The 24,708-nt window shown below is 50.5% G+C and overlaps 1 protein-coding gene across 5 annotated transcripts in view; it reads left to right on the top strand.

Annotated features, from left to right (window-relative positions):
- CIC (capicua transcriptional repressor) overlaps positions 1-24,708 on the top strand; it is a 75,967-nt gene that overhangs the window by 14,349 nt on the left and 36,910 nt on the right. The gene's annotated exons all lie outside the window — the stretch shown is intronic.

Genomic DNA, 24,708 nt, shown 5'->3' with positions numbered 1-24,708 from the left:
AGGGATGCTGGGGCCATTGGCGATGTTGAAGGGAAGGGCCATGGCTGTCGGTGCGTCATTGCCTCTTAGAGCCACACAGTTCCAGACGAGTCCAGGCTGAATTCCCAAGGTGCTGGCACCACCCAGAGACTTTCCCCAGGCATGTCTGGCCAGGTACAACAGTCGTCTGTTCCCCAGTTTTCTTTCGCAGCGCACTAACATTTTCACAGATAGACACATCATGGGAGGAACTTGAGCCAAAAAGGCTGCCCGCCCTTGATCTAGTGCAGAAGTGTTGGGACTCATAGGATCTGACATAAATGCCGTTTTGTTGGGCCAGGCCGTAAAATGCAATGCCAGGTACCAGAGATAGAAATTTTATAAAGGACACAGGCAAACCCCTATGAATAATATATATATTTTTTACTCAAAATACAAACGATAGCAGTTGAACCCACAAAACCCCAATAAATGTATTTAAATATATGCAAAACTAGGTTTCCCTCCAAGGGATGCCATAAAAGGAGGGGGGAGTACCTTATTTCAGTGGGTTGAAATTAAACCAATGGGGTTGAAATTAAATCAAAAGAGTTTCCGGCTCAACATTAGGAAGAACTTCCTGACGGTTAGAGCGGTTCCTCAGTGGAACAGGCTTCCTCGGGAGGTGGTGGGCTCTCCTTCCTGGGAGGTTTTTCAACAGAGGCTAGATGGCCATCTGACAGCAATGAAGATCCTGTGAATTTAGGGGGAGACATTTGTGATTTTCCTCCATTGTGCAGGAGGTTGGACTAGATGACCCTGGAGGGTCCCTTCCAGCTCTGTGATTCTATGATTCTTATATTTCCATACATACCAGTTGCTTGTGAGCTGGGTTAAAAGCCCTGGACAGTCCAGTCTCAATCCCTAAGCCTTATGTCTGATACTCCCTGTGGATACATACTGGATCAATCCCGCTACAAGGAGAAACTGGTACTTTAGACATTGACGTTCTCAGGCTTTGGCTATTTTGTGTGCAGAGTCAACACCAGGAAAGGGGGGCGGGCTGTAATGGCGATCACGTCTGCGTGAACTCCTTCCCTGCTGGAAGTTGTACTCCTGTTCTCGTCCCTCATTCCAGCCTGGGCATTCTGAGGTTTATGCCTCTGAACATGGAGGTTTGATGCCTTTGAAATGCATTGAAGTTATTTCATAGAATCACAGAGTTGGAAGTGACCTCCAGGGTCATCTAGTCCAGCCCCCTGCACAATGCAGGAAACTCACAAATGCCTCCCCCTAAATTCACAGGATCTTCATTGCCGTCAGATGGCCATCTAGCCTCTGTTTAAAAACCTCCAAGGAAGGAGAGCCCACCACCTCCCGAGGAAGCCTCTTCCACTGAGGAACTGCTTTAACCGTCAGGAAGTTCTTCCTAATGTTGAGCTGGAAACTCTTTTTTTTTAATTTCAACCCATTGGTTCTGGTCCTACCTTCTGGGGCCACAGAAAACAATTCAACACCATCCTCTAAAGCAGGGGTGGCCAACGGTAGCCCTCCAGATGTTTTTTGCCTACAACTCCCATCAGCCCCAGCCATCAGCCATGCTGTCTGGGGCTGATGGGAGTTGTAGGCAAAAAACATCTGGAGAGCTACCGTTGGCCACCCCTGATCTAGATGACAGCCCTTCAGGTACTTGGTGATCATATCACTTCTCAGCCGCCTCCTCTCCAGGCTAAACATGCCCAGCTCCTTCAACCTTTTCTCATAGGACTTGGTCTCCAGACCCCTCACCGTCTTCATCGCCACCCTCTGGACCCCCTCCAGCTTGTCTATATCCTTCTTAAAATGTGGTGCCCAAAACTGACCGCAATACTCCAGGTGAGGTCTTACCAGAGCAGAGTAAAGCGGTACCATCACTTCACGTGATCTGGGCACTATACTGTTCATACAGCCCAAAATTTATAGAATAGAATCATAGAATGGAAGGGAACTCCAGGGTCATCTAGTCCAACCCCCTGCATGATGCAGGAACTTCACAAATACCTCCCCCTAGGCTTCCCAATCCCCAGGTCTCAGCGGGGGACCCCCTGGTTTTATAAGCTTCCCCCCACCCCAGCTAGCTGGCCAGGGAAGCCCCGCCCCCACAGTCACCATGCACTTCTAGAGCTCAGGTTTAGAAACCTGCAAACAGGTCCGTTTTTAAAATGCGTGCCTTTAAAGTTGAGCAGGAAGCAGGAAACCAGAAGTGCTTCATGAGGAAGGGTCAGCAAGCAGCAATTTTATCAGAGCACAGACCCTCGGTTTCTTTTGCTTTCGTTTTCAGAGCAAGTAAAGTTGTGGAGGAACCAGACCCAGTAAGTGTGTGTGAGAGAGGGAGGGTGCAGGGGATTCCCCGGTTTGGAGGCCCTCCCCCCGCTTTAGAAAATGGGGGGCAGAGAAATGTCTACTGGCCACTCTATTATTCCCTATGGAGAATGATTCCCATAGGGAATAATGGGGAATTGATCCGTGGGTATCTGGGGCTCTGAGGGGGATGTTCTTTGATGCAGATGCACCAAATCTGCAGCATAGCGTTTGATGCCTTTCCTCAAAGCACCCTCCATGTTTCATAAAGATTGGACCAGGGGGTCCACTTCCATGAGCCCCCAAATAAGTTGCCCCTATCCTTCATTATTTCCAGTGGAGGGAAAGCATTTAAAAGGTGTTTTGTGATGGCCAGAACTCCCTTTGGAGTTCAATGATGCTTGTCACACCCTTGCTCCTGGCTCCACCCCCAATGTCTCCTGGCCCCACCCTCAAAGTCTCCAGATATATCTTGAATTGGACTTGGTAACCCAACCCCTCCCCCCCACACACACACACGTTCATCCCCTGTGACCCCCCTGCTCCATGCCCAGAAGGTGGCAAACACTTCCAGGATCCCTGGTCAAAGTGGCCAGGAGAAAAATGGCTGAATGACCCCAAAGTGTCAATCGGCATTTCCCTGGGTGTGTAAGAAAGGACCACGAGAACGAAGCACTGATGCAACCCTTCCGGCCCTCCTCCTCGTGATCTGCTGAAGTTTGCAGAGTTAGCATTGCTGTCAGATGGCCATCTAGCCTCTGTTTATGAATCTCCAAGGAAGGAGAGCCCACCACCTCCTGAGGAGGAAGCCTGTTCCACTGAGGAACGGCTCTAATGGTCAGGAAGTTCTTCCTAATGTTGAGCCAGAAACTCTTTCATTTTATATTTATTTTTATTTACTTTCTCCAGAGATTGCCAGCCTCCAAGTGGGCATCAGAAAATATTATTTACTTAGTTTATTTGTCCCACCAGACAATCTTCTTTATTTATTTACTTACTTCATTTGTACCCTTTCCTACTGAGGGTTGCCAGCCTCCAGGTGGGGCCTGGAGATCTGCTTTTCCAACTGATCTCCAGCTGGGAGAGATCAGCTTCCCTGGAGAAAATGGCTGCTTGGAAGGGTGCTCTCTATGGCATTGGACCCTGCTGAGGCCCCTTCCCTTCCTAACCCCCCCTTTCCCGGATCCCCCCCTCCCCGAAGTCTCCAGGTATTTTCCAACATGGACCTTGTAATCCTATTTCTCACTGAGACTCAAGGTGGGTTATGTAGCAAAAGTGGATGCAGTCGAATGAGGCGACTAATAAGCAATGTGAAAGCGTTAGCATTACAAAGATCTGAACCAAAGCATATAGGTATTAGTTAATTGATACAGAAAATGTAGACAACAATGCGATAAGGGTAATACATATGGCAAACTGATAGTACATACACAGTACCTACTGGTATTGCCTACAGCTCCATTCCCTTTATAAAAATGCTTTCCTGACTTGTTCCATTATAATATAGCCCTACTTCTCCCCCACCTCCCCTTTTGCCGTGAAGTCACAGTCCAGTGCTTTTTTTGTAGCAGGAACTCCTTTGCATATTAGGCCACGCACCCCTGATGTAGCCAATCTTCCTGGAGCTTATAGGGCTCTTTGTAAAGGGCCTGCTGTAAGCTCCAGGAGGATTGGCTAAATCAGGGGGTGTGGCCTAATATGCAAAGGAGTTCCTGCTACAAAAAAAGGACTGATCCCAGCTGATTTCTGGGTTTCCAAGGCAAGAGACTTCAGAGCTGGTTTGCCATTGCCTGCCTCTGCATACCGACCCTGGACTTCCTTGGGGGTCTCCCATCCAAATGCTAACCAGGGCTGACCTTGCTCATCTCCAAAGATCTGGTTAGACTGGGGCTAGCCTGGCCTTCCCAGGTCAGAACTGTAAGAATAGACCCAGGTGGGCAGCCGTGATGGTCTGAGAAGCAGCAGAACAAAGTTTTTGTCCAGGGGCCCCTTTAAGACTGACAACGTTTAATTCTGGGTATAAGCTTTTATATGCATGCACACTTCTTCAGATACCTGCATGCACGCAGAAGCTTATACCCAGAACGAAACTTCGTTGGTCATAAGGGTGCCATGGGACTCAAACGTTGTTCTAAAATGACAAGACGTTAGCTTCCGGTAGCAGCAAATTCCACAAGCGATTTGTTTATTATTTCATAGAATCATAGAGTTGGAAGGGACCTCCAGGGTCATCTAGTCCAACCCCCTGCACAATGCAGGAAACTCGCAAATGCCTCCCCCTAAATTCACAGGATCCTCATTGCTGTCTGATGGCCATCGAGCCTCTGTTTAAAAACCTCCAAGGAAGGAGAGCCCACCACCTCCCGAGGAAGCCTGTTCCACTGAGGAACCGCTCGAACGGCCGGGAAGTTCTTCCTAACGTTGAGCCATAAACTCTTTTGATTTAATTTCAACTCATTGGTTCTGGTCCTACCCTCTGGGGCCACAGAAAACAATTTCATACCCTTATCATATTTATATCCCACCCTCCCCTGACAGGCTCAGGGCGGCTAATTGCTTGTTGAGTGTAGAAGGACTTCCCCAGTATTGATAAGGTTTTTCTTTTAAACCGGATGTTGGTGCCACTCTTGAAAACTGCTGAGCGCATCGGCTGCAGGTAGGGAGTTGACGCTCGGTCTGTGTTGCTGAATCTTGCAGCGTTGGGGCATGCAGTCACAGGAAGGATCCACGGTGGCTGGAAAAGGATTTGCCCCTAGAACAAGGGTGGCCAAACTTGCTTAACGTAAGAGCCACATAGAATAAATGTCAGATGTCTGAGAGCCACAAGACATGAACATCAGATGTCTGAGAGCCGCAGAAAAGGGAGGGAAATAGATGGAGGGAGAGGCAGAAAGAAAGCAACTTGGCTTGGAGAAGTGATTTAAAGGACAAATGCCTTCTCTGTGCAGTAGTGGAGGCTTCAAGAGCCACACAGTATGTATGAAAGAGCCACATGTGGCTCCTGAGCCACAGTTTGGCCACCCCTGCCCTAGAGGTATCACTGCAAACAAAGAGATCACACACCTACACCTTCAGCTACCCTCTCTGGTCTCTTGTCTTTGCACACCAACGTACGTGCCCCCGTAGCAGCTGAGCATGTTCCCATCTGAAGCACTGAATGGAGTTGGGCGGGGAGAGCAAGAAATGGTGGTTTCTGTCTGCTTTCCTAAGCCCAGGAGTTGACTGGGAGATGAAAAAATGGCTGTAGAGCAAACCAAGCGGAGCGATCGCTGAGGTGGTACAAGCCGCCTCCGCACTCAGCAGTGCAAACAGTAGGTATCATAGGAACATCAGAAGAGCCCTGCTGGATCAGACCAGTGGTCCATCTAGGCTAGGCTAACTCATTTGTTATGAGAGAGCCAGATCTGACATAAATGATTCCTTGTTGGGCCAGGACATGTTGGGTAGGGCCGAATCATGTTGGGCCAGGCCATGTGTATATTTAAGATTAGGTAGCAGAGATATAAACTTTATAAAGGACACAAACACAATTATATAAAAAAAATTATATAATATATAAATTATATATATTAAAAAGTTAAAACGTTCTTAAAACATTAGCGCTCATTTGTCTTAAAGGTGCTTTCTTTGTATTTCTCCCATGGGATCCAGGGAACTGGGCAAAGGAAGCTCTGTCTCTTTCCTTCCTTCCACAGGGGATTGGGGTGGGGAGGAGCCTCAACCAATAGAAGGAAGAGAGGCTTGGCTCAGTAGCTCTGCTGTGTGATTGAGAGAGTCTGGAAAAACAAGTTCTGCCTCCCCCCTTCCTTCCTGAAGGAGGAGCCTCAGCCAATGGAGAAAACAGAGGTTTTGCTCTGTAGCTCTTGTGTGATGGAGCAAGCCTAGCAAAGCAAGCTGTTATGAAGAAGGAAGCAAGATATAGGGAGAAGGAAGGAGATGACAGCCAGTTGCTTGGGGGCCTGATAGGAGTCCTCCGGGGGCCTGATTCGGCCCCCGGACTGCATGTTTGACACCTAGGCCATTCTCTCTCACACAGTGGCCAGCCAGTGAGTGCCAGTTTGGTAGAGTGAAGAGCAATCATCCCTCTAAGCTGCATAGTCTTGTAAGCAAAAGTTCTGCTTTGTGGGCTACTGGCATTAAAGTTGTGAGGGAGTGATTTGGCTCCTGCATAAATTAGTTTGCTCAGGGGCCATCCTTCCTGAGCTAGGAGAAAAATGCATGAGCCAAAGGCTAAACAGCTGTGAGCTAGCTCACACCAACTCAGCTTAGAGGGAATAGTGGTGAAGAGTGGAGGACCCAACATTGTTCTCTCAAGAGCAGTTCTCCCAGAGCTCTCTCAGCCCCACCTACATCGCAAGGTGTCTGCTGTGGAGAGAGGAAGGCAGAGGAGATTGTAAGCCACTGGGAGGTTCCTTCAGGTAGTGAAGCGTGGAATATAAAACCAACTTGTCTTCTCAGAGAGCCAGCTGTGGTGTAGTGGTTAAGAGTGGCGGACTCTAATCTGGAAAACCGGGTTTGATTCCCCACTCCTCCACATGCAGCCAGCTGGGTGACCTTGGGCCAGTCACAGTTCTCTCAGAGCTCTCTCAGCCCCACTTATCTCACAGGGTATCTGTTGTGGGGAGGGGAAGGGAAAGTGATTGTAAGCCACTCTGGAGGGTGTGGTACAAACAGGGCTTTTTTTGTAGCAGGAGCTCCTTTGCGTATTAGGCCACACACCCCTGATGTAGCCAATCCTCTTGGAGCTTACAGTAGGCCCTGTACTAAGAGCCCTGTAAGCTCTTGGAACTCACAGTAGGCCCTGCACTAAAAGCCCTGTAAACTCTTGGAGGATTGGCTACATCAGGGGGTGTGTGGCCTAATATGCAAAGGAGTTCTGGATACAAAAAGAGCCCTGGGCGCAACCACAAAGCGTCTGTTGGGCAGGAGGCAGAGCCAACTAACCAGCGAAAGCCCAAGTCCTGGACAGAAGAGGGATAATAAAAAGAAATACACTGGGGAAAAGGAGCCGGAGAAAATGAAACCGACACTTCAAGGCAGCAGCACATCAAGGGCACCGTGGCGTCCTATGGGCACTGTGTTGGGGATCCCTGTGTTTGAGCTTGGTCACACTCGCTTCTGACTGCCGGCAGCGCTCTAGGGCAGTGGAGCTACCAGGAAATTAAGTGAAATGGCCAATTCACCAGCTGCCTAAGCTGCAAAAACTTCAAGGCTTTTGTTGCTAAAAATCACAAATCTGATTCATAGCGCCAGCCAGGACTTTTTTTGTAGCAGGAACTCCTTTGCATATTAGGCCACGTGCCCTTGATGTAGCCGATCTTGGAGCTTACAGGGCTCCTAGTACAGGGGCCTATTGTAAGCTCTTGGAGGATTGGCTACATCAGGGGGATGTAACCTAAATATGCAAAGGAGTTGCTGCTACAAAAGCCATGGTGCTGGCTGTGATCTTTTACAGCCATAAATAGTTCTGAAGCCTTAAGGAGGTCTGCTCCTGTGTGAACTTACCCACACGTTGAGATTCATCCGCGGGACAGAGTTCCCTGTGACCCTCTGTCCGATATACAGATGTTCAGGGTATTTCCAGCAATAGAACTGAAATGCTCGAATGGGTTCCATTCATCTTGTTTCTTTCCTGCTAGCATTTGGGTGCCAAGCCGGGATCGACCCCCACTCCTTCCTTGGTTTGAACTGTCGGTTCTTCTTTCTGATGGTGTAGCACAGTGGCCCCCAACCTTTTTGGTACCAGGGCCGGTTTCATGGAAGAAAATTTTTCCACAAACTGGTAGTGGTGGGTGGAGGCACTGGGGGTATTGCTGCCCCAGACTGTCCCCCTCCCACCTGTGCCCATCCCTGCCCCCACGGGGGTCTTTAAATGGGAAGGGGAGACTGGGGCTGTTTCTGCCACACACACCCCCCACACACCAGGTGGCCAGGCAGCAGGCCAGACTGCCTCCCCCTCCCATTTAAAGACCCCCACCGATCAGCTGATTGGCAGCAGTCTATAAATGAAGGGTAGGCTAAGGTCGCAGCAGCACCGCCCCTTCTGCCAGCCTGCAAGGGGAGCAGGAGGAGAAAGCCACACAGGCATTCACGTTAAAGCAACCTCAAATACTTAGAAATTCCATTATTTATGTAGCAAATTATTCATAGAAAATACAATGTATAATTAATAATAATAATAATAATAATAAGCTTTTATTTATATCCTGCCCTCCCCGCCGAGGCAGGCTCAGGGCGGCTCACAAGACATGGAGTGTACCATGATTATAATAAATATAATTGTACAATAAAATACAGTTAAAACACATTAGGTAAATAAATTAATCAAAACCACTACAAATTAAAGGTGCTACAGTACAGTATATATATATCTATCACAAAGTGCAAAGAAAAACTATATCCTATATTGATGTCCGACAGTCTGTTCCTTGAAATGGGAGTCGGGAAGTCGTGAAATTGGAGCTGGGAAGTTGTGTGCAATGCCGTGGAAACTGAGTCCAGTGCTCCAATTCTTCTCTGTTAGCCAGTATCTGGATGGAATGCAGCAAGGCAATAAGACGCAACAGGGATGCGCTAAATGCCCTGTTTCACGCGAGGCTTCAACGAGCTGCATAGACAGAAGTTAAAAAATCACTAATACATAAACACTACAGTTCCTGAAAATACAATACATGATACTTGTAAATGCCTTCGGAAATGACTAAAACCATTCCTATTGGAGACCAACGTGCCTACATTCGACAGACAAATGACAGCAATAGGAAATTGACTGGGATTTGTCGTGTTTTTTGTAATTAAGTTGTATGTATTAAGTATGCCACTGTAAACTCTGTGTCTGTGACCTTATGAAATTCTCAACACCTATTGTTTATAAGTGCATTATGGGCAATTTCCTATTGCCGTCATTTGTCTGTCGAACGTAGGAGCGTTGGTCTCAAATATGAATGGTTTTAGTCATTTCCGAAGGTATTTACAAGTATCATGTATTGTATTTTCAGAAACTGCAGTGTTTATGTATAAGTGATTTTTAACTTCTGTCTATGCAGCTCGTTGAAGCCTCGCATGAAACAGGGCATTTAGCGCATCCCTGTTGTGTCTTATTGCCTTGCTGCATTCCATCCAGATATTGGCTAACAGCGAAGAATTGGAGCATTGGACTCTGTTTCCACGGCATTGCACACTATTCCCCAACTCCAATTTCAAGGAACAGATTGTCGGATATCAATATAGGAATGGTTGTTTCGGGCAAGTTTTTCTTTGCGCTTTGTGATACACTGTATTTTCTACGAATAATTTGCTATATAAATAATCGAATCTCTTAAGTATTTGAGGTTGCTTTAATGTGAATGCCTGTGTGGCTTTCTCCTTCCGCTCTGCCTTTTCACGTTACTCTGTTAGCCTGCAAGGGGAGGCAGCCTTGAAGCCGAGGCTGCACTGCCTCTTTTGTCCGCCTGGGTCCCAGGCAGAAGGAGAGGCGGAGCTGCTCTGCCTTGCTCCACGGCCCAGTTGCTAGCAGGCTATGGACCGGTACTGGTTCACGGCCCGGTGGTTGGGGACCCCTGGTGTTGCACACTGCTGTTTTGTACAGTATTTTAGTTTCTTTCGCTACCGGCCCTGTTAGCTGCTTTGAAATTTTTAAAATCAATAAGCAGGGTATAAATGTTTTAAGTCACTAAGGCAAAAATAATGGCCTCGCATCTGCGCTGGCGGGTCCCCTGGTTTACTGCACGTCTCTCTACTGCTACGTGGGGGTCGTGAGCAGTGTTCCCTCGAAGCTGAGTCAGCGTGAGCCAGTTCACTGATTTTTAGCCTCCAGCTCACATTTTCGTCTCGGTTCATAAAGGATGACCCCCCCAAAGCACGCTCATTCGTGCTGTAACTCACAACTTGAATGCCGGCAGCTCACAATTTTTGTTCGCAAGACTCTGCAGCTTAGAGGGGAACGTTGGTTGTGAGAGAAGCGTTTTGGGTTCTGCCCTGTTTCTCTGCCCGCGGGGCAGACTCAGGCACAGCAAAGCACCCGGGAATCGCTTTTGTGGAGTGTTTGTTTGGTCATAAAGGGCGGGCGTGTGCAAAACTTTGTGTCCCCAGGGTGTACGTGTTTGATCTTGCACAGATCTGGACGTGTCATGTCCTGAAGAGCTGGGATATATATGAAGGGATGGGAATGCCCTAGCTTAGGGGAAAGTGCCCACGCACGTGACGTAAGGAGCGTGGCACGGTTCTTCTGTTCCCAAAGCTCTCGCTTCCCGCAGCATCACGAATGCAGCTTGCTGTCTCTTGGCAACGGGTTACCAAGGCTACTGTTTCCCTGCTGCTCGCCTGAAGCCCTGTGCTCTATTTTTAACAGCAATGGGTAGGGGCCAGATCCAGAGAGGTGTTTTGTGGGTCCCCTCCCCACCTTCAACTTCAGCACGTACGGCTCAGGGCCAGGCGCACGTATGGCTCAGAGGGGTGATGCAGCTGCGCCAGCTCTTGTGCACCCCCACGCTTGCCTGTGATGGGCTTGTTGTTTTCATAAGGGCACCATATGCACACAGATGTACTTTTTGCAGGCCCCATCTCGTGGTCCCAAGAGCCTGTGTCCCTTGTATGTGTGGCCAGGTTCTGCGGTGGTGCACCATGCATGCATTCTTGCACAGCAGCCCCCCTTTAGAACATAAGAACATAAGAGAAGCCATGTTGGATCAGGCCAATGGCCCATCCAGTCCAGCCACACAGTGGCCAAAAACCCCCCAAGTGCCATCAGGAGGTCCACCAGTGGCGCCAGGACATTGGAAGCCTTCCCACTGTGCCCCCCCAAGCACCCAGAATACAGAGCATCACTGCCCCAGGCAGAGAGTTCCAACGATAAACTGTGGCTAATGGCTGCTGATGGACCTCTGCTCCATATGTTTATCCAATCCCCTCTTGAAGCTGTCTGTGCTCGTAGCCACCACCACCTTCTGTGGTAGTGAATTCCATGTGCTAATCACCCTTTGGGTGAAGAAGAACGTCCTTTTATCCGTTCTAACTCGACTGCTCAGCAATTTCATTGAATGTCCACGAGTTCTCCTATTGTGAGAAAGGGAGAAAATGACTTCTTTCTCTCCCTTCTCTATCCCGTGCATAATCTTGTCAACCTCTGTCATGTCACCCCACAGTTGACGTTTCTCCAATCCAGAGAGCCCCAAGCGTTTTAACCTTTCTTCATAGGGAAAGTGTTCCAACCCTTTAATCATTCCAGTTGCCCTTTTCTGCATTTTTTCCAATGCTATAATATCTTTTTTGAGGTGTGGTGACCAGAATTCTACACAGTATTCCAAACGAGGGCTCACCAATTCATACAGGGATCTTATGATGCTGATTTGTTTTCAATTCCCTTCCTAATAGTTCCCAGCATGGAACTGGCCTTTTTTATTGCCATCGCAGTCTTTGAAACTGGGCTAGGCGGCCTTCAGCCACCCCCCACACCGTGTAAACTTTGTCGGCGCTGATGTCGTGCTCGCGAGCTGATACGCCTCACCTTGTGCTTTGGAAATATAAATTATAGTTCCAAAAGTGGCACTGTTTTACCGCTCCAGCAAGCGGGTGCAACAGGGGCTTCATGTTTCATTTTACAGCCCAGATTCACCAGTGCTCGTCATGATAACGTGGGAAAGGGAAAGCATGTGTCACGCAACATGGAGAAGACATGCATGCACTAAGAAGCTTTCTGGCATGTGCCCAGCCAAATCCCTCAAGTGTGGCATGTTTGGGAGAGGGTTGGAGGAAGCATGTCTTCCCTTTGCCCTTTACAGCAGCAGGCACCAGTGGGTTAGAAGAAGAAGAAGATATTGGATTTATATCCCGCCCTCCACTCCGAAGAGTCTCAGAGCGGCTCACAATCTCCTTTACCTTCCTCCCCCACAACAGACACCCTGTGAGGTGGGTGGGGCTGGAGAGGGCTCTCACAACAGCTGCCCTTTCAAGGACAACCTCTGCCAGAGCTATGGCTGACCCAAGGCCATGCTAGCGGGTGCAAGTGGAGGAGTGGGGTATCAAACCTGGCTCTCCCAGATAAGAGTCCGCACACTTAACCACTACACCAAACTGGCTCTCTCCCAAACTGGGTTAGTTCAATCTGATCCAAAAACCTTTATTGGCATAACAATAACTAAAAAAAAGAGGGGGGGGGATAGAAGTACAAATCAGCCTATACCAGTGGTGGCCAAACTAGCTTAACACAAGAGCCACATAGAATAAACACCAGATGTTTGAGAGCTGGGAGGGAGGGGGAAAGGAAGGAAGGAAAATAGATGGGGAGGGACAGGGGGAAAGAAAACAACTTTAAACTTTAAGTGTGCTTTCCAAGCTGCCAGCTGGCTTGGCGAAGTGATTCAAAGAGAGGAATGGCTTCCCCAAGCCAGCTGACAGGACAGTGAGGGCTTCAAGAGCCGCACAATGTGTGTGAAAGAGACACATGTGGCTCCCGAGCCGCAGTTTGGCCATTCCTGGCCTATACAGTGGGTTAGTTATGCGTCTGGATGTTGGCACAAAGTGACTCTCCTGGGCATGCAGCGTGTATGCAGTTCTCTTCTGGAAATCAATGCCATGCATGAACATAGCACATGAGCCATTTGGCAAAAATCCAGTTTATGAATGGGCTTGTGGAGTATAGCGCAGGTATTCCCAGTGCGGTGCCCGCCACCACCTTCCCTAGTGCCTGCCAGTGGGTGGGGCTTTTGCTCTGCAGTGCTCCTGATTGGCTGTGCTGATTAAAAGGCCTCCTTTTAGAACAGAGCTTTTGCTAGAAAGGTGGATGACTTGCTTTGAGAGTTATGTGTAATTCCACTCCCTGGTGTTTTGTGGTTGGCCCTGCCTCCCGCAAAGGTCATTTTTACGATTGTGCCCTCCACATTGTGTTGAACTTCCAAAGGCGCCCACAGGCTCAGTTTGGTGTAGCGGTTAGATGTGCCGGCTCTTATCTGGGAGAACCAGGTTTGATTCCCCACTCCTCCGCTTGTTAAAGCTGCAGTACTGAAGTCCTAAGCTCTGTTCACGACCTGAGTTCGATCCCCGGTGGAAGCTGGGTATTCAGGTAGCCGGCTCGAGGTTGACTCAGCCTTCCATCCTTCCAAGGTTGGTAAAATGAGTACCCAGCTTGCTGGGGAGAAAGTGTAGGGGACTGGGGAAGACAATGGCAAACCACCCCATAAAAAGTCTGCCGTGAAAACGTTGTGAAAGCAACATCACCCCAGAGTCGGAAACGACTGGTGCTTGCACAGGGGACCTTTCCATTCCTTTTCCACTTGCACCTGCTGGAATGGCCTTGGGTTAGCTATAGCTCTCACAGGAGTTGTCCTTGAAAGGGCAGCTTCTGGGAGAGCCCTCTCAGCCCCACCCACCTCACAGGGTGTCTGTTGTGGGGGGAGAAGATATAGGAGGTTGTAAGCCGCTCTGGGACTCTGATTCAGAGAGAAGGGTGAGGTATAAATCTGCAGTCTTTTTCTTCTTCTGAGAAAGGTTGGAGATCCCTGGTGTGGCGCAAAGGGGGTTATTACCGACAAGTGCATTTCAAAACACATGCTTGCTGCTGTAAGGGGGGGGGGGCACACAACTCCCTGCACGACAGTCCCAGTGGATGCAGATCCTGACGCTGCGCTGACATCCACACGGTGGTGTAAAGAATCAGGCAGCTGTGCTTTTTGTCTTTTTTGCGTATGCATACAGGGATTCCTCTGCCTTCCTGGTAGAAACTTGTATTGCATTTGTAAGGAGAGCTGCATCCACTTAAAGTGTTGCAAAGCACTTTAACACCAGTCTCTTCCTCAGGGGTCATTTTGTAGAAAAAGAGGTGCCTGAACTCATCAGCACAACTCATTCGCATAACTCATTTGCATCTGCCACACACCCCTTGACATCACCGGAAGGCGTACTAAATTATATCAGCTCAGCATCTACCTTCAAATGCTTCTTGAATTAGAATTGCCATAATAAAACCTTACTCCCATCATACTTTTTAAATTACTTTCTCGTACGTGGCCACAGTGACATGAGAAGAAGAAGAAGAAGAAGAATATATTGGATTTATATCCCGCCCTCCACTGCAAAGAGTCTCAGAGCGCCTCACAATCTCCTTTACCTTCCTCCCCCACAACAGACCCCCTGTGAGGTGGGTGGGGCTGGAGAGGGCTCTCACAGCAGCTGGCCTTTCAAGGACAACTTCTGCCAGAGCTATGGCTGACCCAAGGCCATTCCAGCAGGTGCAAGTGGAGGAGTGGGGAATCAAACCCGGTTCTCCCAGATAAGAGTCCGCACACTTAACCACTACACCAAACTGGCTCTCCATCTTTCTGCTTTATATGTTTTGGTTATTTTCCCATTTTTTGTGGGTTGGAAATATTAGAAAGCTTGTCAGACCTTAGAGTTCAGCAAAATTCCACAGGGGGTTTGAACAATGGAGCCCAGAAGCAAGTATTTCTTTTGCAGGGGGAGGTAAGAGAGCACAATAAAATGTAGAGCAGGGGTGTCGAACTCATTTGTTATGAGGGCCGGATCTAACATAAATGAGACCTTGTTGGGCCAGACCATGTTGGGTTGGGCTGAGCCATGTTGAGCCGGGCCATGCGTGTACCTATTTAAGATTAGGTAGCAGAGATATAAATTTGATAAAGGACACAAACACAAATATATTTTTTAAAAAACTTAAAACATGCTTAAAATGTCAGCACTCATTGGTCTTAAAGATGCTTTGTTTGTATTTCTCCCACGGGATCCAGGGAACTGGGCAAAGGAAGCTCTGGCTCTTTCCTCCCTTCCCCAGGGGACTGGGGGGGGAGCCTCAGAGAATAGAAGGAAAAGGCTTGGCTCAGTAGCTCTACTGTGCAATTGAGAGAGCCTGGCAAAACAATGTTATGTAGAAGGAAGCAAGATATAGGGAGAAGGAAGCAGATGACAGCGAGTTGCTCAGGGGCCTGATTCGGCCCCTGAACTGCATGTTTGACATCCCTGATGTAGAGGTTCTGAAGCTCTGCTCCAGTGAGCTCCTGCCCAAAATGGGGCCTGTTCTTCTTCACACAGATGGTTTACCTGTGCAAGGACTCATATCACTAAGTGTCCCCCCCTTTTTTTCTTTTTAAAGAAATCCCTGCACATAAAAAATTACCCCTCAGGGTTCCAGCTTTTTTGGTTGTGGCTTTGAGCAGATAGGTTTCCTTTATATGACAGTTCGATAGGCTTCAGGAAAGGCAGAATAGAAGTAGAGAGTAGGTGGAACACACACCCCTATTTCTGAGCACTGCAAAAATATTACGAGTACCCAAGTACCATAGAGAGGCCTCTTTTCTCTCTAGAAAGCAGAAAATACACACTTATAAGCTGCCTTATACTGATTTAGACCCTTGGTCCATCAAAGGTCAGAATCGTAGAGTTGGAAGGGACCTCCAGGGTCCTCTAGTCCAACTTCCAGTATTGTCTACTCAGACTGGCTGTGGCTCTCCAGGTTTTCAGGCAGAGGTCTTTCATATCTCCTACCTGGTTCTTTCTAACTGGAGATGCTGGGGATTGAACCAGGGATGTTCTGCAACCCAAGCAGAGGCTCTTCCACTGAGCCACAGCCCTGATAGGTCTCCTAATAGAGGAGAGCCTTGGGATATCTTCCAGTGACCTACCCAAATACGAGGTTTTGGGCAGGGTGGAGAACTTACGCATTTGAATTGCATATATTTATTTATATCCTGCTTTTCTCTCCAGTTGGGACTCCAAAGCTGCTTCTAAAACATCATTCTCCCTTCCTGCATTTTGTCACAACACCCCTGCAAGGCGGGCCAGACTGAGTTTTTATGCTGGGCCCAAGGTCACCCAGTGAGCTTCCAAGGTAGAAGTGGGGATTCGAACCTGGGTTGCCCAGAGTTCCAGCATGCCTTTCTGTCCAATATCAGTTCCACATCAGTTACATGTTCATATTGCAGAAATGACATGTGGAATTCTGTAAAAAAAAAAACCCTTAAGTGTTCGTGTTCGTGTTCCTGAGAGAGAGGCTCAGCTGGGTTCCTTAGTCCAGGGGTCCCCCAACCCCCGGGCCATGGACAGGTAGTGGCCTGTTAGTAACCAGGCCGCAGAATGAAGCAGAGGCACCGCACTGCCCCTTCTGCCTGCCCAGAACCTGGGCACATGAAAGAGGCAGCACGGCCTCACTCCAAAACACCACGTCTTTCATCTGCCCGGGTCCTAGGCGGGCAGAAGGGACAGCGTGGCAGCAACCTTCACCTACCCCTCATTTAAAGACCCCCAGGGGGCAGGGATGGGGCAGGGGGACAGCCTGGGGCATCAAAGACCCCAGCACCTCCCCCCCACTGGTCCATGGAAAAATTGTCTTCCATGAAACCAGTTCGTGATGCCAAAAAAGTTGGGAACCATTGCCTTAGGCGGTCCCCGGTGGGAGGGCAGAAAGCGAGTTCTGTGTGGAAGTAATAAATGAGTGGGGACACTCCCCCCCCCCCGGCCCACCTCCTGTGGCGGGGGAGGGGGAGGGGCAGAGTCCCTCAGGTGTTTTCACTCCCAGCTTCATTCGAGTCCACTCATGCCTTCTCGCCAGGGTCAGCTAGAACAGCAGGTGGTTCCTAACCATTCATCTGTTACCACCCATCAAGTGTGCCGTAGTATTATCTAGGGCCACAAGTTTAAAAAAATAAATAAATCCAGAAGAGCAACTTCCTTATAGGCCTATCCGAACTACGCACGGCTCTTGGGCATCCATCCAGTGAGAAGTTTGGACGATGGCCCAGCAACCAACCGCTGAAGCCACATTCCTACCTGGCAGAGCTATTTTTCCAGCAGGAATGCAGTTCCAGCTGGCTTGACACCAGAGGTGTGGCCTAATATGCAAATGAGCTCCGGCTGGGCTTTTAAAATAAGACCCGTGTGAAACAATGGTGACGTCAGGGGGTGTGACCTAATACACAAATGAGCTCCTGCTGGGCTTTTTTAAAAAAAGCCCTGTGCAAAACAATGGTGATGTCAGGTGGTGTAGCCTAATATGCAAATGAGCTCCTGCTAGGCTTTTTAAAAGCCCTATACGAAACAACAGACGTCAGAGGATGTGGCCTGATATGCAAACGAGTTCCTGCTGGGCTTTTTCTATTAAAAAAAGCCCTGCTATGTGGTGCTTTTTTAGGTTCCTGGGGGAAGAAATTGAGGATCTGAGCAGGCTTAGTGGACTCTCGTGCATCCGTGTGAAATGCTGCCTAATCACCTCTGACAGGGTGGCCCTATGAATTAATGATCTCCAAAACATCCTGTTATTGACAGCCTCTGTCAGGTCTTGCAAACCGAGAGGGCCGCAGCTTCCTTGACCGAGTCTATCCGTGTCACGTTGGCGCTTCCCCTTTTCTTGCTGCCTTTCCTAGCATTATTGTCGTTTCTAGTCCTGGCTCCCAAAGCCACTTAGAGCTGGTCTTCCCTTAACGCCCCTCGTGGAGCGCAGACGTTACAGTAAAACTTGTTATCGCCGTTGCTTCCTCGAGCTTGAGCATGACGCGCATGGCGGTGCCGCAGTGTTGTTCCTATGAACTTCCTGCTTTTTGAAAGGGCAGGGCGTCGCCGAGCGCTGTTGGGTTTCTCTCCCCTTCCACGCACTGCATTTTGCTCCACGATTGCTGGGCAGAAGTGTGCTTGCAGCGAGTCAGGCTGGACAAGCGGCGAGTCCCGAATGTGCACACAACATGTGCGGCTGTGCACAGGTTAAAATCTGGGGAGCGTCCATGCGCGTCAAGCAGGCGCGTAGGAGCCTGCGTGCAAGTGGGTGTATGCTCGTGGGCCGTGCGGGCAGTGCTTTTGTATGCCGTCGCCGCCCGTCCCCGACCCCCCGCATACACACATGCCCTTGGCGTAGTGCGGTGCGTGCTGGGAGTGGCATATTTGTGTCCTCTTTCTCTCCCCCCTCCCGTTCTCCATTCTCTCAACAATGGGATCCTCGCCCAGGCTTGGCCAGGCGCCCAGAGTCCTGTCTGTGTGTGTGTGTCTGTGTGGGGGTGTTCCTGTGTGTCTCCTCACTTCACCTCCGAGTTTATTGGCTGCCAGTGGAGGGAAGGAGGCTGGCTGAGTCCCACCCACCCCCAGCTGTGAGCAGAGGCAGTGTTGAGTCAGGCTTGCGGGGGAAGGGGAGGAGGAGAAGCGCATGAGTCACGGGGAGCCGAGCAGAGGCGGCTCCCTGGAAGAGGAGGCAAGGGGGTACCCTATAGTGCAGGGACGCTCACTGTCTTTTCTCCACATGTATGTCTCTCTCCCTCCCCCCCCCCCCACTTTCCCACCACTCTGCCCCGGGGAGCATGGATCATCCCAGGAATGCGTCTGTGCTGCAAGCTCTTAATCCCCAGCCGCACTGGGCTGCCTGCCAGGAGAAGCCGCTCCAGTGGCTCTGCGCGCATGCATGTGTGAGTTAAAGAAGAGGGCAGGAGCGACTGTAATTCACAGGCCTGTGCATACATGAGCGCACGACAACTGGTGTTCCCTCTAAGCCGAAGAGGCTTGTAAGCAAAAATTCTGCTTTGTGACCTGCTGGCATTCAAGTTGTGAGCTACTGCTTTGGGGTCATCGTTCCTGCGCTAAGACAAAATTGTGCGAGCCGGAGGCTAAAATTCTGTGAGACAACTTATGCTAACTCTGCTTAGAACAGGGGTGGCCAAACTGTGGCCCGGGAGGCACACGTGGCTCTTTCAAACATATTGTGTGGCTCTCGAAGCCCCACTGCCCCATTGGCTGGCTTTGAGAAGGCATCTGTCTCTTTAAATTACATCTTCAACCCAAGCCAGCTGGTGGCTTGGGGAATGCATTTAAAGTTAAAGTTGCTTTCTTTCCACATCTTCCTCCCTCCTCCCCGTCTATTTTCCTTCCTTCCTTCCTTCCTTCCTTCCTTCCTTCCTTCCTTCCTTCCTTCCTTCCTTCCTTCCTTCCTTCCTTCCTTCCTTCCTTCCTCCCTCCCTCCCTCCCGGCTCTCAAAATGTCTGATGTTCATGTCTTGCAGCTCTCAAACATCTGACGTTTATTCTGTGTGGCTCTTATGTTAAGCAAGCTTGGCCATCCCTGGCTTAGAGGGAAACGTACACATCTTAACATGCCTCCCTGGGCTCTGTGCGTGCTCTGCTGGGTTCGGTGCCCCTACGTGCAGACTCATCAGGATGTACCTAGCTAAATGCCAGATGTACATGGCTAAATGCTGCACCCATCTTCGTACGCGTGTACCAAGAGTTTTTGTGTGTGCCACAGAGGTGGGCATCAAGCTGAGTGGGCAGGGCAGGGCAAACTACAGCGGTCAGGATGTAAGCTTATATTCTAAATAAAACTTTGTTGGTCTTAAAGGTGCTACGGGATTCCTACTTTGTTCTATTGCTTCAGACCAACACGGCCGCCCACCTGGATCTATCTACATGGTCAGGAAAAATGTATAAGCGCAGAGGGAAAGTTGAGAGTATAGAGAACTGCGTGTGGAGGCCTGGAGTTCTGGCTTCACAGCTGATCTCCATGCTTACCGGTTCCTTTCCAGGCAACTAGTAGCCCTCTCCATTCTCATGAAGGACCCCCCCCCCCCCAACCTGCATTGCAGCCCCACCTCCCAAGCTAGCTCTACACCAGGGGTGGCCAAACTTGCTTAACGCAAGAGCCATGAAGAATAAATGCCAGATGTTTGAGAGCTGCAAGACATGAACATCAGATGTTTGAGAGCCACAAGCAGGGAAGGGAGAACGGAAAAATTGAAGAAAGGTGGAAAGAAAACAAATGCATGGGGGGAAGAGGTGGAAGGAGAGCAACTTTAACTTTAAATACCTTCTCCAAGCTGCTGGCTGGTTTGACTTGGAGAAGTGATTTAAAGTGACAAGTGCTTTCTCCAAGCTGGCCGACAGGATGGTGGGGCCTTTGAGAGCCGCATAATATGTGTAAAAGAGCCACATGTGGCTCCCAAGCCAGTTTGGCTACCCACAGGTTCCCTTGCGGCGCCCCCCTCCACTCCTTATCACCTCTACCACTTCTTTAATAAATTCTTATCCTCCATAATTTCTCACCCCATTTGTCCCCCTCCTTTTTGCTAGTTTGCCTCCCCAGATTAAATCCCCTTCCTACCAATTTGCTCCTCCCCCTTTGGCATTTGCCCCTTCCTTCCGTCCCCTCCTCCCCTTCCCTCTCGGGCGTGGTCTCTCTCTCTCTCCCTTGGCCCCGGAGTGTAGAGTAAGAAGAAGCAGCAGGGAGGAGGAGTCAAGCCTGGAGTAAACGGCAGCCAATCACGTGAGGCCCCCTCCGCCCTCGTGATCCCGCGCTCTCCTCCCTGCCTGCCTCCCTCCCCGCTTGCCCCCTCCTTCCCCTCTCTCGCGCGCGGCGGGGCCTTTATTTGCATATGACTGACATTCCTGAGTCGGCCAATGGGAGGCTGCGGTGTATGTTGTTCTCTTTCTGTGTATGTGTGAGAGAGGCGGGGGGGTGGGGAAGGCGCCTCTCCTCGATTTGCATGTGAATGACCCGGCGTGAACGGCAGCCAATGGCGTGACGCGGGCTAATTGGGCATGCGTGACGGGCGCTCTGAGGGGGAGCGGGAGGGAGGGAAGGCTCGGGTGGAGGGGGCCGCCCTTGTTCGGCTGAGGGGAAGGCAAAAGGGCGGGAGTGAATGGTGTTGGGTTACAAACCGGGCGGCAGGAGGAGGAGGAGGCGGACGGCGGCAGCAACGACCACTCACCCCCCCCCCTCAATCCTTCCCCGCCTCGACATCTATCTCCCCCCTCCCTCGCCAAGAGGCGCCGCGACAGCCAATCAGAAGCCGCCTGTCGCCGACAGCAGCGACAACCGCCGCCCCCCCCCGCGCGCCCCCCTAACGAGGAGGGAGGAGAGTCGAGAGGGCGGAACAGCCGGACAACTCGCGCTTCTCTCCTAACAACCTTCCCCCCCTCCCCTCCCCGCTCCGCGCTATCTCCCACCCACCCCGCTACGGCAAGCCCCCGTCTCTCGCTTCTTCCAGGCACGCTTGCTCGATCGCTGTGATCCAGCCGAGTTCCAGTCGCTGGCGGCCGGGAGACGCTCTTCCCTCCCCCCCTTTAGGAGACCCTCACCCCTCCCTTGCTGCAGCTGGAGACCGAGGCGGGGTGCTGGACAGCTCCCCCCCTTTCCTTCCCCCCTTTTCTTTTATTTCTCTTGCATACTTCTTCCCAGACCACTCTTGCACTGCTGCTGTTGATTTGCATGCCTCGGCGGTGCATTTGGCGAGGGGGGTCCTGCAAACCAGAGAAATGGGCCTCGCCTTTCTCTTCGCCAGCCTGCCGAGCCCCCTCCCCTCGCTTCCCCCTCCCCTAAAGATGCTTTTCTGACTTCCCCCTGCTTGCTGCCGCCCGCCCGGAGTGACGCTCCCCCTGTAGGGAGGGCCAGGAAGGGAGAAGCAGCGTGGTTCCCTCCTATTCCTCCCATCCCTCCTGTTGCTGTTGCACGTGGTGGCTCGTCTGACGTCCAGCTGCGGTAGTCTCCCTTGAATGGCATCCCCTGGCCTCGCCCCCAGGGGGGAGTCGTCTTGCTGACCCGCAGCCCACCTGCCTGCACCCAAAGCTGCGGACCGACGCCTCTGCTGGGAGACCCGTCTCCGCTCCTCCGTCCCCCAGGGAGGGGGGGAGGAGAGAGGGGAGCATGTTCTCCAGGCAAGGCCTCTGAGAAGACACCCAGAAGCGGTCCGACCTGTCGTCAAGACAACAACTCCACGCTCCTCAGGGATGTTCTCCACAGAAAGTCCCCCAGCGGCGTTGCCCTCTCTGCCACACAGGGGGCTAGGCATGTTCGGTCAGTGGACTGGGTTGTCGAATGTATTTGCAATACCAACTGTGAAAAGTGTACATGTGCATGTGTATGTATACAAGTGGGACGCAGGTGTCCTCACCTGGCGCGATTTCGGAGGATGCGATGGTGACCTTTCACCTCACCCGTGTCAAGACTTTGAAGGGGTCAGTTGTTTAGCACTGCGCCGATTTTGCTGGGGTTTGCATTTTGTGTGATCGAAAGCGGAGGAGGGAGTGTAGTTTCTTGGAGTTTGCGCTCTCAACAGCGTCCGCCTGAGTCTTCTTGGGTTTTTAGAAGGCAGGTTGGCTTCAGGGAGGGGCTTCGGCACGGCCTTCCCACTTCTCTCTGGGCAGCCCTGCTTTTTAAGACAAAAGAGCAAGTGTTGGGTCTGAGATTGACACTTTTTAATTGGATGGAAATCTGTATGTCTTCTGAGATGTACAAACTTAGCAGGTGAAGTTCTTGGCCCCGTGACGGGTAGCTGTTAAATTAACGGGTATTGGGGATATTGCCAAAAACTTGGAAGCAAAATCAGTTTTTTAAAAAGTTGAGGCGGTCACATCAGTAGGTTGGGTACTTGGGCACATTGTATTTCAGCAGAAGCCCTTCTCTTGTGGCCGTCTTGACATTCACCCTTTATTGGCAGATACTGGAATGATCAGAGCGAGCGTTCTACACCTGTGATGTTTAAGGGAGAAGTGGTGGTTGGTGAAAGATACCGGGGCAGTGGCAGTTTGTTGTAGAAAACTTACAGAGTACTCTTGATTTTGCACAAAGAAAACATTGGGATCTTTGTGCCTGCATTTCAGTGGAACAGGCTTCCTCGGGAGGTGGTGGGCTTTCCTTCCTTGGAGGTTTTTCAACAGAGGCTAGATGGCCGTCTGACAGCAATGAGGATCCTGTGCATTTAGGGGGAGGGATTTGTGAGTTTCCTGCATTGTGCAGGGGGTTCGACTAGATGACCCTGGAGGTCCCTTCCAATTCTTTGATTGTGGCCAGCCCTGTCAAGTTGGTTCGCCTTTGTTAGCAGACAAGGTGGTGAAGCTGGCAAGAGGGCGAGGGGCCCCGAGGCCACTTGGTTGGTCCTTAGTAGAAGCGTAAACCTGAGCTCAGTAGTTCTGCTTCCAAATCTCTCTCTGCCCATTTGCAGGTTTGAGGGTGGGCGCAGGATGCCAAGACGCTCGGGTTCGGTCTGGGACTCACCGTGCCAGCTTTGGACTGGGCCCTAGTACGCCCCTCTGGCAGTGTGTCTGTGCTTTCTTTGTCACGCGTCTTGTGCAGCTTTGCTTTGCTGATGGTGGGCTTTAACTTTGGAAAGCAGATCCGTAGTTTTTGTTTGGAGCGTGTGACCTCACAGTTCTGGTCATCCTTCGTTCCTCACTATGGAAGACTACAGCATTTGGGGAGGAGGGTCCCTTAATGTTTCATGCCCTTGCTTTAGCTGTCCCTCTTTCCTTACCATCCTCCCCCCCCCCCCCCCCCCCGCACAGGGATGTGGTCACCAGCCGGAGAACAGGAAGCCACTGAGCCAGCGCTTCCCGGCAGAGCTCTGACCACGATGCACTCAGGGCTTTTAATAATTGAGTTAACTTTACGGGGGGGGGGGGGCAGGGAGGGGAGAGCTACTGATCATCTGAGAGTTGCAAAGGGAGGGGAGGGGAGTGATGGGAAAAGAGGCATCGTATCCAAAGGGAGGCAAGTGTTCCTTTGGGAGTGGGCTTCTCCTTGGAAGAAGCAAAAGCACCCGCCCCACAATTAATCTTTTCGTTTTGCAATTTCATTACCTTGCTTTTACAAATAAGTTGACGGACCAGCCTCTCAGATGCAATTTACAGTAAAATACAGCCCAAAAACCCCACAAGCCTTTCAGCCCCATTTCAAAAAAGAATGATAAATGGTAACTCTAGCTGTTCTTACATTGCTGTTGTACTGAGTGTCCAAGGACATAGACATTACGGGAGCAGTGAGTTCAGGCGGGAGCTTTGTCTCCCCACCCCCAGCTTCTGTATGCACACACACACACTGTGAACAGACACACCATAAGTTATTTGCAAGTTTAACACTCTCTGCAGAACCGAGCTAGGATCTTCTGGGTCCAAAGCTGGTTAGGGTGTACTTTTTCTTCCCATTCGTAACTTGCTGTGTTGGCTAGCAAGCGGTTGGCTAGCAAGCAGCGAAGTAAAGGTTTTATTGTGGAGCTGCAGTGGGAATCCAGTGCTGCTTAGCCGGAGGAGCCCACAGTGCCTTGTGCGTGAGTGTGTATATGAGTAACTTGCCTCCTGACAGCGACACAATCGGGCACTCTCTTGCAACAGCGCACTGCTCTGGTTTCTCTTCCTTGTTGCCTCCTTTAAGCATCTGTTGGTCCCATAGAGGGGATAAAATGCCTGCATTTAGACTTACTAGACGTTGTACGTATGATTTTGCAAGGGGAGGGCTTGGGGGTCACAGAATTAGAGAGTGCAGGTGTTTTATAGGCTGCCTGTGCAGAAGCGGCTGCTGCTGTGTCTTCATTCTTCCTCAGTACTGAGTTTTTTCCTGGATACCCTGAGGCGGAAATTACGCTTAGTCTGTTGGGGGGGGGCACAGGAAGTAACGGTTTGTTTCTTCGTGTAAGAAGTAAATGAATTTTAAGCAGTGCCC

The sequence above is a fragment of the Heteronotia binoei genome, chromosome 17 (assembly GCF_032191835.1).
Source record: "Heteronotia binoei isolate CCM8104 ecotype False Entrance Well chromosome 17, APGP_CSIRO_Hbin_v1, whole genome shotgun sequence".
NCBI classification, from domain to species: Eukaryota; Metazoa; Chordata; class Lepidosauria; order Squamata; family Gekkonidae; genus Heteronotia; species Heteronotia binoei.
This window is presented reverse-complemented; position numbering and strand designations above follow the sequence as displayed.